Here is a 14470-nt window from a genome sequence, read left to right on the forward strand (position 1 = left end):
AGAGAGGAGTTTCAAATCAAGAAGACCACATAAGTCTTGGGGGATTTTTCCAATTGTTTTTCACCAAAGCCTTCGAAATGGGGAGCATCTTTTTATGAAAAATGGTTTGGAAAATTTATGATTTTTTTTTTTACTCTGCTTAATGATGATACCAATGGACCACACATGATGATACCAATGGATATTGCTGCACCTCTTATATAGCTTACACCAGGTACATTTTATGTAGTTTCTAACTACACCTTTCCTACAGATCAAGCAGGGCCATCTACCTGAAGGGATTTATGGTTTGTCTTCTTTCCTACTTACTAAGACTTTGGCTTTTGCTCAAGGGCCCGGGAACAGGGGGTGCAGCGGGTGCACCCGCACCCCCTAGAATTTTCAGGGGGTGCAAGATCAAAATTTGCACCCGCTACATAATCTTACCAGTTGCAGAAAAAAGTGTCTAAAATCTATCGGTAGAAAATGCTGAAGTTCGATCTCGTTTCAAAACAAAGAAAAAAATAAATATATAAATAAATAAAAGTGATGAAGCTAGCATAAAATTCCCTAGGGAGTTCTGAAGGCAAGTAGCGTCAAAATACAAAAAAGTAAGTAACAATAACAACAGTAGCAGCAACAATAACAACAACAAAACCAGCATGTATGGTTAATTTTGAAAACATGGTTGAATAGATTCGACCGTTTGACCCCAGTCTAAAGATAAAGCCCCTTCAGAATTCTTTCAATACGAAACGACCATTATTTGCTTGACCACTGCCTGGGTAAGTGCCTTTTTTTTCAACTCCAACCTTTAGTCTTGATTTACCTTTTCATTCAATCTTTACTTTCCTTTTTGTCTTTATTCATCTCTATCTGCTCTTTTTATCCTTCTCTTGAGTTCCTTAGGAAATAGTTTCCTTTTAGCGTTACTACTAACAAATCATATCTTAAAGACGTAGTTTAGGCAGAATGCCTTATATATAGACGACTTTCATTTTTTTATCTTGCCTTAATTCTGTCATATTATTAATCAAAAGTCTTCTTGCCTATATATAAAATAGTATCTGCGTCATATCTGTTTCCGATAGTGTCCTGCTTTTTCGTTTTATATAGAAAACGTTGATTTAATTAGTTTGATAAGTGCCTCTGCACGAAACTCTCGAACCTTCAGTCACTATGTGACTTTCTCTGATGAATAAATCTATACTTATTGAGACTGACTCAACATAAGTTCTATTTTTCTTGTTTGAACCACTAACTTCTGATGAGAACCCAATAATGTTCGGAAATCGATTAAAGTTGTTCATCTTTTTTTTTTCAATTTACGGAGAAATGGCTAAATTTGCCCTCTTTATAAATATACGATATATATATAAATATAAATAGACCTCGATAATCGGCTCAGGATTCTCCCCAATGACTTTACAAAGGTCACTTGGGGCCCCAGTTCGCCGTGAAACTATTTGATAGCTGGTATCGTTACGAGGTCTATTTATATTTACCCACTTCTCTACTTGTAGAGTAAGCTCTCCTCCGGTTATATAGTTTTACCGTATATTATCACAATGTGTATATATATATATATATATATATATATATATATATATATATATATATATATATATATACATATATATATATATATATGTGTGTACAGAGAGAGAGGTAGGTAGGTACATATGCAAGCACACATACACGCATGCATATACATACGAATGTATGTATTTGTGTGTCTGTATGTCACCCCACCATCGCCTGATAACTACTGTTGATGCGATTATGCCCCTGTAACTTGGCGGTTCGAAAAAAGAGGCGATAGAATTAATACGAGGCTTCCAAAGAATAATTCCTGGCGTTGATTTCTTCAAATAAAAGACGGTGCTTTAGTATGGCCGATCGTCTTTTGAAGCATATTGGATGGGAGGTCATGTTGCTGGTTTTGCCAATAAAAACAAGCACTATTTATGTGATGTTCGCTATTTGTTTTTCAGGTTTTTGTTCGACCAAGACGGACTATAATGTAATCTGAACCTTTCCCCCCTTATTTATTATTTTTTTTTTTTTTACGGAATCCCACGTTTTAGGCTATGGAGATTCCGATTCTGAAAAAAATTGTTTGAAAAATTTCAATCCCCCCCCCCCACCAAGCAGGCTATTTACATGCTAGAAATAACAGCCAAATCTCACAAAACTAGTGTTAGGGTTAGGGTCAGGGTTAGGGTTAGGGTTAGGCTTTGAGTTAGGGTTAGATTTACCCTGTGGATCTATATAAAAACCGTGCGGGTGGGGGAGAATCGAAATTTTGAAATTGAGATTTTTGGAAATTTTTTTCAGAATCGGAATCTCCATAGCCTAAAACGTGGGATTCCGTTAAAAAAAACAAAAAAGTGGGGAAAGGTTCAGATTACATATAGTCCATCTGGACCATTTTTTCTTTCTTGTGTCTGCCCTTTTTAATCATCTGCCATGTTGTATTCAACAGAAATTCAAAATCTTATGGGAAACTTCGTAAATCTTGTAAGGGAACTTGCTGAAGAATGCAGTGCAGAAGTAAGCCAGTGGTTTAAGCGTCGGAACAATTTCCTCTCTGATACAATTCAAAATGAAATTTTAGAGGCATATGCTCATAACATTTTACGAGATCAAAATAAAAGAAGTAGAAATTCCAGATTTATTGGCATTATATGTGATGGTACCACTAATTGCTCTGGCATGGAACAAGTATCAATCACTGTCCGGTACGTTTCTGAAGACCTGAATGTCAATGAGGATTTTCTAGGTTTTTATAATCCCCGTGACTGCTCTTCGAAGACACTGACTAAGATTATTCTAGATGTTTTTTGTCACCTAAACATTTCACTTGGCTCAAAGTTATGCTGTTTTTCATTTGATGGTGCAAGTACCATGAGTGGAAACATTTCAGGTGTACAAATGCAATTGAAAAATTTGTTCCCAGGTACATATTTTGTACACTGTGGAAACCACTCTCTAGACCTTGTCCTCCAAAAAGTTAGTTTTAAGGTTACCTTTGTAGCTGATGCACTGAACTTTGTTCATCAATGCGCCATTCTTGTAAAAGAGTCACCAAAAAGAAAAGCACAATGGACAAATCTTTGTGTTGCAAGCAGTGTGTCCAACTCGGTGGTGCATTAGAGCAACAGCACTGAAACAAGCAGAAAACAATTATAAGAATATTCAAAATTGTTTTGCTTGACTTTCTTAATGACTTCTCGTTAAGAGCAACAACAAAGGCTACTGTTAAAGGGCTGCTAAAGCAATCTGGCAAAGCTTCCATTTTGTTTGGCATTAAAATCGCTGGGGATATATTTGGGGTATGTGAGCCAGTGGCATGTAGCTTACAGCATCCAGGCACGACAGCCGGTGATTGCTTGAAATTGATTGAAAAGTTGAAAAATATTTTGATGAAGTATCCTCTTCTGACTTGGTGAAAATACCCAACATTTCGCGATCTAAAAGTATACCACTGCGCTTTAGGCACACAACAACTACTGAAGAAGTTGCTCTTTCTGTCACCGATGACTGGCGTCGGCAATTTTTCTCTATAGTGGCTGTCATCGAAAATGAATTGACTCACTGGTTTCAGCAACAGGGAATACGTGTATGCTCTGAGCAAGAGGAGTTGCTATTGTCAGCAGTCAAATGTGGAGTATTTAACTTTGAAAATGCACCTGCTTCTTTTGATTTACTCTTACTGTCATCTCAAATCAAACTTCTTGCTGGCCTATGGACGGAAAGGGAAAATTTGCCTAACTCATTTAATGACATAGTTGAAAAATAGAGAGCGTCTGATGCTATTTTTCGTTCTAGTATGCTACAAGTGTTGGCGTTAATGCAGCTTGTCTTGTCTTCACCTGTATCTGTTGCATCAAGCGAAAGAACATTCAGTGCACTTCGCCGTTTGAAGACCTGGCTCCACACCACAATGACACAGCACCGTCTTACACATTGTCCCATAATGCATGTACATAAAAAAATATACGATGAAAACACTTTGCACATCCTCATGAAACGTTTCATTAACAAAACGTGTGAGTGTAAGAACACTTTTGGAATATGTTGATACAGTTTTTTTTCATATATGTGTGAATTATGGAGTGATGCAAAAACTCGGCTTACTTCCATTTTAACACTACTTATAGCTTCATTATTTCTTTCTTGGTAAACTGACATTTGAATGTTCGGACGCGTGCTACTTGCTGTAAAAGGAGCGAGGTTATCCATGTAATACAAAAAGAAAATTGCAGATAAGTTGAATATAAAAGTGAAAAATAATCATTGAATACTGAAAAAACATTCACCTCCCCTAACTTTAAACCCTAACCCTTAATAAAATATGGGAAAAGCTGGAGATGAATGTTTTGAAAACATTCTGAACTATCTTTCAGAATGGTTTACTTTTCAATGAAATGTCATTTTGTTATTTTTCATGTTTTTATTCAATTAATCTGCAATTTTCTTCTTGTATTAGATGGAAAAATGGATATCTTTTGATGAAATTTTATATAAATACCTTTCAAACGGCATAGATTACGATTATACAGCAAGTAGCGAGCATCTCGTTTTTTACCTGTGTGCTAAATTTGACTACTTACGACTAACACGGGCACATGTGCAAATTTGTGACATGCACACTCCCAGAACTCGGATCCACACTTGTCCAGTAGTGCCAAATTTTGAAACTGAGTTTGCACCCCCTAAGCAAATTTTGTTTCCAGGCCACTGCTTTTGCTAGATTGACTCTAAGGCCCTTTGATTCTAGACCTTGCTTCCACACCTGAAACTTCTCTACTTCTGGTAGTGACTCAGCTATTAGAGCAAGGTTATCAGCATAGAGGAGCTCCCAGGGGCTACCTGTCTTAAATTCCTTTGTTATTGCCTGGAGGACTATGATGAATAAGAGGGGGTTGAGGACTGATCTTTGGTGGACTCTTAATCCTACCTGGAATTCTTCACTATACTCGTTGCCAAACCTCACGTTACTGACAGAGTCCCTGTACATAGCTTGTACTGCCCACACTACTCATCTATCCCTAGTTTCTGCATTGACCACAAGATAAGGAATAGGGGGACCCTCTCAAAGGCTTTCTCCATGTCAACAAAAGCCAAGTACAGAGGTTTATCTTTGGCTAGGAATTTCTCCTGCAGCTGTCTTACCAGAAATAAAGCAGTTCGCCTAAACTAACTCTCTCATTGATATATATATATATATATATATATATATTGCCTCATGGAGGCAAAGTCGCTGACTCCTTTCAAGTGTTAGGCCTCATGGAGGCAATGATTTAGAAAAAGACCAATCAAGCCGAGCAAAATTGCAGTCATGATAGATACCAATGTCATGCAAATGGCACCCATACCGGTCGCACATAAAAGCACCCATTACACACTTGGAGTGGTTGGCGTTAGGAAGGGCATCCAGCCATAGAAAACCATGCCAAATCAGCCTGGATCCTGGCACAGCCTTTCAGCATGCCAGCCCAGTCAGACCATCCAACCCATGCCAGCATGGACAACGGACGTTAAATAATGATGATGATAAATATGTGTGTGTGTGGTGTACACACACACCCACACATATACATACACAATATTATAATGTAGACCAAGGTACAAGTGACGATATAAACCTCGGAGGGATAAAAATATTCAAGATTAGACTGGTTGAATGCTTAACAAAGCACAAAACAAGAGAGAAGATGGAGATAAAATTAAAAAGAATTTAGTGTATGTATATGTGGGTGTGTGTACATGTATTACGTGCATGTGTGTATATATGTTTATATTGAATACATGCACATATTTTTCTCTTTTGAAAAAGATGTTTCTCCTAGCATTCCCTATTTTCCTCTCTTTCCGGTCTAGTGACCCTCCATCTTTGTTTTTGTTTGGTTTCCTTGTATGTCTCCACTGTCATTTGTTTTGTTCCCAACTTTGAACCTCCATAAATCCTAAATTTAATTTTAGAATTTATGGGAGCAACTGTTTTTGAATACTCATATTGTCATTGAATGCTCAAAATGAAGAGTGGATAGACAGCTGACAACTGACATTTCTGTGTTAACTTGTCCTATTTTCCCTTATTTATTTTCTCTCTTTGTTTACGTATTTCACTCGTTTTTCCCTCGTTAGTTTACGTATTTCATGTTATTTGCACCATTAGTGACATCCTGTACCCATAAGTGATCGAGACCTTTGGAGATTTGATGTGCTTGAGAAGACTCGACAAGCCAAATGAGACCATAACTGTAACCTATGCCAGTGCAGCATAACCGGCCCATTTAAGAGTACCCTTCAATCATTAGGCAATAAACTGTGCTTGTGAAGACCTGTTGACTCAAGTGAAGTGAATGTCATGGCTGATGACAGTACCGCCTCATTGGCACCCGTGCCGGAGGCACGTAAGAAGTACCATTTGAGCATGGTCGTTGCCATGCCACCTGACTAGCTCTTGTGCCGGTGGCACGTAAAATGCACTCACTACACTCTCGGAGTGGTTGGTGTTAGGAAGGGCATTCAGCTGTAGTAACTTTGCCAGATCAGGTTGGAGCCTGGTGCAGACTTCTGCCTGGCTGGCTCTTGTCAAACCATCCCACCCATGCCAGCATGGAAGGTGGACATTAAATGATGATACATACATACATATACATATATATATACATATGTTGACTAGATGCAGAAGTGACTGTGTGGTAAGAAACTTGCTTCCGAACCACATAATTTTGGGTACAGTCCCACTGCACGGCAAGTGTCTTCTACCATAGCCTCAGGCCAACCAAAGCCTTGTGAGTGGATTTGGTAGATGGAAACCCGTTGTGTGTGTGTGTGTGTCTGTGTTTGTCCTCTCCACCATCGTTTAACAACTGATGTTGGTGTATTTATGTCCCTGTAACTTAGCAGTTGCACAATAGACCCCGATAGATTAAGTATTACGCTTATAAAGAATAAGTCCTGGGGTTGGTTTGTTTGACTAAAGGCAGTGCTCCAGCAATCAAATGATCGAAAAAGGTAAAAGAATAAAAGAATAAACATATATATACACATCATCATCATCATCTTTTAACATCTGCTTTCCATGCTGGCATGGGTTGGATGGGTTGACTGGCAAGCCAGGAAACTGCACCAGGCTCCAATCTATTTTGGCAAGGTTTCTTATTTCTTTATTAACTGCACCAGGCTCCAATCTATTTTGGCAAGGTTTCTTATTTCTTTATTGCCCACAAGGGTCTAAACATAGAGGGGACAAAGGGATTAAGTCAATTACATCGACCCCAATGCGTAACTGGTACTTAATTTATCGACCCCGAAAGGATGAAAGGCAAAGTTGACCTCGCGGAATTTGAACTCAGAAGTAACTGCAGATGAAATACCGCTAAGCGAACAGGAAAACATCAGGTAACCATACCCTTGTCACCTTATTTATTTCATTAGTGTAATCTTCACAGTATGCTCTCCATTAAGTGCCTCCAATTGTGAGGTAGGCAACAGATAGTACTACAGATTGACCTACTGTCCCAATAGAAAATGACAATGGGGTGGGTTTATGACTCTGCATGTTCATTGTCATCCTGAAAGATTGCGTTTCCCTCTGGAAACAGTTCTGCAACCATAGGATGAATTTGATCAGATAAAATGCTTAAATAGTCTTGACTATTAATTCTGCCAAGAAGGGAAACCATTGGGCTGGTGGATTTCCAAGATATAGCCCCCCCCCCCCCCATCATCCTCCATGTTTAACAGTTGGAAGAAGGCAGTCTGGGTCAAATGCTTCTTTTGGCTGTCTCCACACGTATACTCGACTGGTGGTCGGAAATAAGATAAAGGATGACTTGTCCAAGAAAATAACATTCTTCCACTGCTCTAGGGACCAATTCTGTAGGTTTTTACTCCACTCTAAGTGCTTTGTAACGTTTGTTTTTGAAAGTAGTGGTTTTCTGATTGCAGCCCTCCCATGCTTTGTGCAGCTCCCGGCAACAGCTTTTGTGGAAACTGGGTCCTCGAGGTGGTAGTTAAGCTCTGCAGTAATTTTAGGAGCTGTACTTTTGTGATCCTTTTTAACAATTCATGTGAGAGTCCGACAGTCCCTATCTGAAAGTTTTGGTTTTCTTCCGGAGTTTTGTTTTGACGAGGTTTTTCCGTCTCTCTCAAAAGCTGAAATTACTTTCGAGACAGTACTTCTTGATACACCAAGCATTTCGGCTGTTTTAGTTACGCTAGCACCTGCCATATGAGCACCAACAATTTGATCTCTTTGAAAGTTTGATAGATCTGTCATTTTAATGAATTTTAATTACCTTTTTCTGATGATATCTGAAAATAAACAGCAATTTTAGCAAAACTTATTAAGTAACACTAATAATAAATAAAAAAGCATAAAAATAAACAAGTTTTGAAGGTTTTATTGATATTTCAAAATTATGATGCTAGGTGTTTCTTATTTGTCCCAGTCATTTGACTGCAGCCATGCTAGAGCACTGCCTCTAGTCAAACAAATCGACCCCAGGACTTATTCTTTGTAAGTCTAGTACTTATTCTATCAGTCTCTTTTGCTGAACTGCTAAGTTACAGGGACGTAAACACACCAACATCGGTTGTCAAGTGATGGTGGGGGGAAGCTTCTTTCAGTTTCCGTCTACCAAATTCACTCACAAGGCTTTGATCAGCCCGAGGTTATAGTAGAAGACACCTGCCCAAGGTGTCATGCAGTGGGACTGAACCCATATACATATATATATATACATACATATATATATATATTCACATATATATATATACATATATGTACATACACATATATATATATATGTACATATATATATATATGTACATATATATATATATGTACATATATATATATATATATGTACATATATATATATATGTACATATATATATATATGTACATATATATATATATGTACATATATATATATATGTACATATATATATATATATGTACATATACATATATATATGTACATATACATATATATGTACATACACATATATATATATATGTACATACACATATATATATATGTACATACACATATATATATATATACATACATATATATATATATATACATACATATATATATATATATACATACACATATATATATATATACATACATATATATATATATATACATACATATATATATATATATACATACATATATATATATATATATATATACATATATATATACATATACATACATATATATATATATATATATACGTACATATATATATATATATATATACATACATATATATATATATATATATACATATATATATATACATACATATATATATATATATACATACATATATATATATATATACATACATATATATATATATATACATACATATATATATATATATATATACATACATATATATATATACATACATATATATATATATATATATACATACATATATATATATACATATACATACATATATATATATACATATACATACATATATATATATACATATACATACATATATATATATACATATATATATACAAATATTCTATAATTATAAAGATAATTATAATCAAGGGTCAGCTAATTGCTTTGCCATGCATCGAATTTAGAAACAGGAGTTAAAATGCCTTTTCTACTACCATAAAGATCTCCCAGACAGTAACACACTTTTTTTCTTTTTTTTTTTTGCTACTATCTGGGAGATCTTTATTGTAGTAGAAAAGGCATTTTAGCTCCTATTTCTAAATTCGGTGCGTGGCGAAGCAATTAGCTGACCCCTGATTATAATTATGTTTATAATTATAGAATATTTGTATAATTTTACCTAAAATGGTTATTTTAACATACCGAACTACTTGGTAAAATTATTAATTAATTAATTTTACCCTTTTATTATTATTATTGAAATATAATTTACTCCTTGATTGAAAACTGCAATTTCTGCGGGATTACTTGTAACACACACACACATGGGTATTGAGGTTAAATATGTGTTCACATTCGGCTGTATATTTTTGGAAGCGTTGGTTGAATATCAGTTATGCGATGATGCTTGATCGTATACATATTTAATCCTAACACTCTCAAATTTATATTTCGAAACGCTGCACTAAAGATGAGAAATAAGTGAGTAAATGAAACTACTTTAATCTCGAAACGTGTATGTAGCTAATCTGAGTCGTGTGCATTCGTTAATTTTTCTTTTAGCCTAAGTAAGAAAGTGTGTTACTGTCTGGAAGATCTTTATGATAGTAGAAAAGGCATTTTAACTCCCATTTCTAAATTCGGTGCATAGCGAAGCAATTAGCTAACCCCTGATTATAATTATGTTTATAATTATAGAATATCTGTATAATTTTACCTAAAAAGGTTATTTCAACATACCGAACTACTTGGTAAAATTATTGATTAATTTTACCCTTTTATTATAATTGAAATATACATACATCATCATCATCATCATCATCGTTTAACGTCCGCTTTCCATGCTAGCATGGGTTGGACGATTTGACTGAGGACTGGTGAAACCGGATGGCAACACCAGGCTCCAGTCTGATTTGGCAGAGTTTCTACAGCTGGATGCCCTTCCTAACGCCAACCAGGGCATCCAGGGCATATATATAGGCACAGTCGTGGCTGCATGGTAAGTAGCTTGCTTACCAACCACATAGTTCCAGGTTCAGTCACACTGCGTGGCTACCCTTGGGCAAGTGTCTTCTACTATAGCCTCAGGCCGACCAAAGCCCTGTGAGTGAATTTGGTTAACAGAAACTGAAAGAAACCCATCATATATATATATATATATATATATATATATATATATATATATATACATACGTGTGTATGCTAGTGTTTTCCCCCCACCATCGCCTGACAACCGATGTTGGTGTGTAAACATCCTCATAACTTAGCGGTTCGGCAAAAGGAACTGATAGAATAAGTACTAGGCTTACAAAGAATAAGCCTGGGATCAATTTGTTTGACTAAAACCAGTGCTCCAGCATGGCCACAGTCAAATGACTGGAACAAATAAAAGAATATATCTATATAATAAAAATGGATGTCCGTGTGTGTATATCTGTCTGTCCACCAGAAGAAAAACTACTGCGTCAATATTGCATTTCAAAAATAAATGAAGGGTCTAAGGGAGTTAATTTTTATAGCATTAAAATATGCTACTTCCAAATTAACATTAAATAAATAGTCTAAGGGACATAATCATTATAGGATTTTCATTTTACTTCAAAATATGTAAAAGTTTTGACTGAGCATACGATCGTTAATTCACTAAAGTGTACGCGTTAAGTGATAGTTAAAGTTAAAGAACAAAGTATTAAAAATCGCTGTTCCTTTCAGTAAACACATTCTTTCCCTCCCTCTGTCTCACACATTCAGTTGAAAAAAAAACCCGCTTTATTTACGGGATGATCCAATACGCACTCACACAGCACAAGCTCAAATGTTTAATCACGTTTGTACTTTTACAATTGTAGGTACATTCTGTTAAAGAATAGATTTGAGTAAAATTATGTACAATGATTAGTAAAGAAAAGTACTACCTTAAAGTCATTTCTATAACAGAAAAAACTTTTCACCTTTGTCAAATAAGAGTAAAAACTAATAAAAATGAAAAGTTCTAAACATAAAAACCATCAGTTCTAAGTGAAGAGAACAAAATTTCATCTGAGAATCAAAACGAAGTGTTGAGCACTATCTAATTTTAAATATTAGCTTTAAATTTTGGCAGAAGGCCAGAATCTATTTTAAATATTGAATGCAAAAATTACCATAATAAGCTTTGTTCTCAAAAATAAAAATCAGTTTAAAAATGAATGTATTTAAAGAGCCAGGTTTCCAGCAGTGCCAGAAACAACATTAAAGGATGGGAAAAAATGGACATAACTAAGCAAGGAAATAAAGGAAATATTAAACAAACATCTTTATCTAAATAATACTTAGTAAGTAATAAAATTAAGGATATTAAAAGCTAAAATGAATTGTAATATTTAAATTACCAACATACCACAACAGACCAAAATTTAGGCACAAAATCAACAAATTTCGAGGGGAAGGAATTAACTGATTACAATGACCACAGTATTTGACTGGAAGATAAAACTGCCTTCAGCAGAATTTGAGCTTAGAACAAAATACCTAAATTACTGCAAAGAATTATGTCCACAGCCCAAAAGATAATCCTACATATACAAGTTTTAAAAATTTAAAGCTAATAACACATCACCTGTCTTTTACTACCCAAACATTCAAGAACTGATGGTTCAATAAGAGTGTAACTGATGACTTGAAGAAAAAAAAGAAAAAAGCAGTATTTATATATCATTAATAAGATGAAATGTTTATTAAACTCTCCACATTATGAATAATAAACCGATATTATACTAAAGTATTGATTTCTTTTAACTAGACATACAATCTAATTTTCTTAAGAGAATGAAAATGAGATATCAATTACTTTTTCCAAAGTTTAAGCAGTAGAAGAGAAATAATTTCAACTCAATCAAAATCAGGTGTTACAATCTGAATGCCCCAGAATCATAGCTTCTACTTTTACAACATTAACTACATTTTGTGACAAAATAATGTCTGAAAATTAAATTTCTTAATGTAAACCTTTATATAAAAATTGCCGGGATCTGGAATCATTAAAAAACTGAAAACATTCTTAACACTGGTATAATCAAAATACACAAATTTATACAATGGCAGCATTTCATCTCAACTTTTCATGTTAGTAGAGTTGGACAGGTTGTCATGATCTGAGTCAGTTCTTATTCAGAGTTTCTGCTTTCCCACTTTTAGTATGGTAACTAAAGCTTTCCTAAAGCCAACCACTTAAATAGGTGCATTTTATTGTGGTACTAGCACTAGAGTGGTTGTCATGACTATGAGTAGACAAGACTAAAGACTCTTCTCAATCCTAAGTTTCTTCCACTTACTCATCAACCACCTTACAGAGTGTACTGGGTGCACATTATTGGCACAAATACAATTCCCTTGTACTTTGAGTTCTCCATTTGTAGAGTGCAATCAATGTAATTAAGACAGTGAATAGGATAGAGGGTAATTAAAGAAGATGAACTAGGGTGAGAGGGAGAAAGAAGCAAAAGTATGATAGAGGGGGTAACAGAGTGATTAGTGTGACAGTAGAAAAGGGAGAAATGGAAATGAAAGAGCAAGAAAGAGTAAGGTGAAGATAGAGAGAGTAAAACCAAGGTGTAATGAAACAGTGTGATGTCAGAAGGTGAGAGAGAGAAATTAATGGTAGTTGCATGTTTGCTAGTAAGCAAGAGAGCGAGTTATCTTTAATCATGGAAATGGTCATGGTAGGAGTGTGATAGATGAATGAGTGACCTGAGAGTGAAAAAAAGGTCGCTGGCAGAACAGAAGGTTAAATGGAGGAATATATCAGATACCTATAGATCCAGTACAATCCCTTGTTCCTCAAGCACTGACAGAGAGATAAAGATGGTGGTAATTGGGATTGAGTATGGGCAAATCTAATGTCATCCTTCATTGTGTAGGTAAGTGACTGATAGAGAGACAAGAGGATATTGAATAGGCAGAAGTAGCAAATGGAAACTTAGCAGGTACAAAATGGGTAACGTCCATGTTAATGCACGTTTGCATAGGCAATTGGGGCTTTTCCAGTATTGTATGCTGCTATTTGTCAGTTCTTTATCATTACCTTCATGATGTGCAATATCTTGAGACTAATCTTCACTTAATCCCATGTCTTCTTCAGGTCTTCCATCCATTAAGTGTGTTCAGAATAAGTTTTTATAAATCTGTCATCCTCTATATACATCACATGCATTTACTCTCTTTACCCTACAGCTGATTCCTCCTATATTCAGTTTTCTCAACTTATTGCATTGTCATTCATGGACACTAACATTACACATCCAAGCAGTGTGTGCTTGCTTTGTTTCTTCCAAGTCTTCACAAATTCTCTTCATTCAAGACTTACAACACACTACTATGCAGCATCACACTTTGAATACAAACATCCACTAGCATGGCTATGGTGGGATGGTCTGCCCCAGGCAGCACTTTTTGGGTCTGCTGTAAGTAATGTGTTTTTTTGTTTTTTTTTGTGGGGTCTGGGGGCATCATACACAAGGGCTGCCCTGGGCAGTACACAATCTAGCTATGCTAGTGCAAACATCATAAAATCATACATAACCATCATAATAATGAAAACAAATTTAAGAGAGAGTACAACCGGGTTACACTGGATTCAGTACAAAACTGTTCCTTACTGGTTGCTAAAATAAATATCGAAGTCAATACTAGTAGAATCTGAACTTGGGATGTAATAGGACAAAGTAAAATACTAAAAAGCATTTTGTTCAACACTGTACTGATTTGCTCATACACTTAGCAAAGCCCAAAACAATAATAATGTTAATTTTATGAAGAAAAAAATTTCATTGTTC

Source organism: Octopus bimaculoides, chromosome 3 (genome assembly GCF_046866305.1).
Source record: "Octopus bimaculoides isolate indiv1 chromosome 3, ASM4686630v1, whole genome shotgun sequence".
Lineage (NCBI taxonomy): Eukaryota > Metazoa > Mollusca > Cephalopoda > Octopoda > Octopodidae > Octopus > Octopus bimaculoides.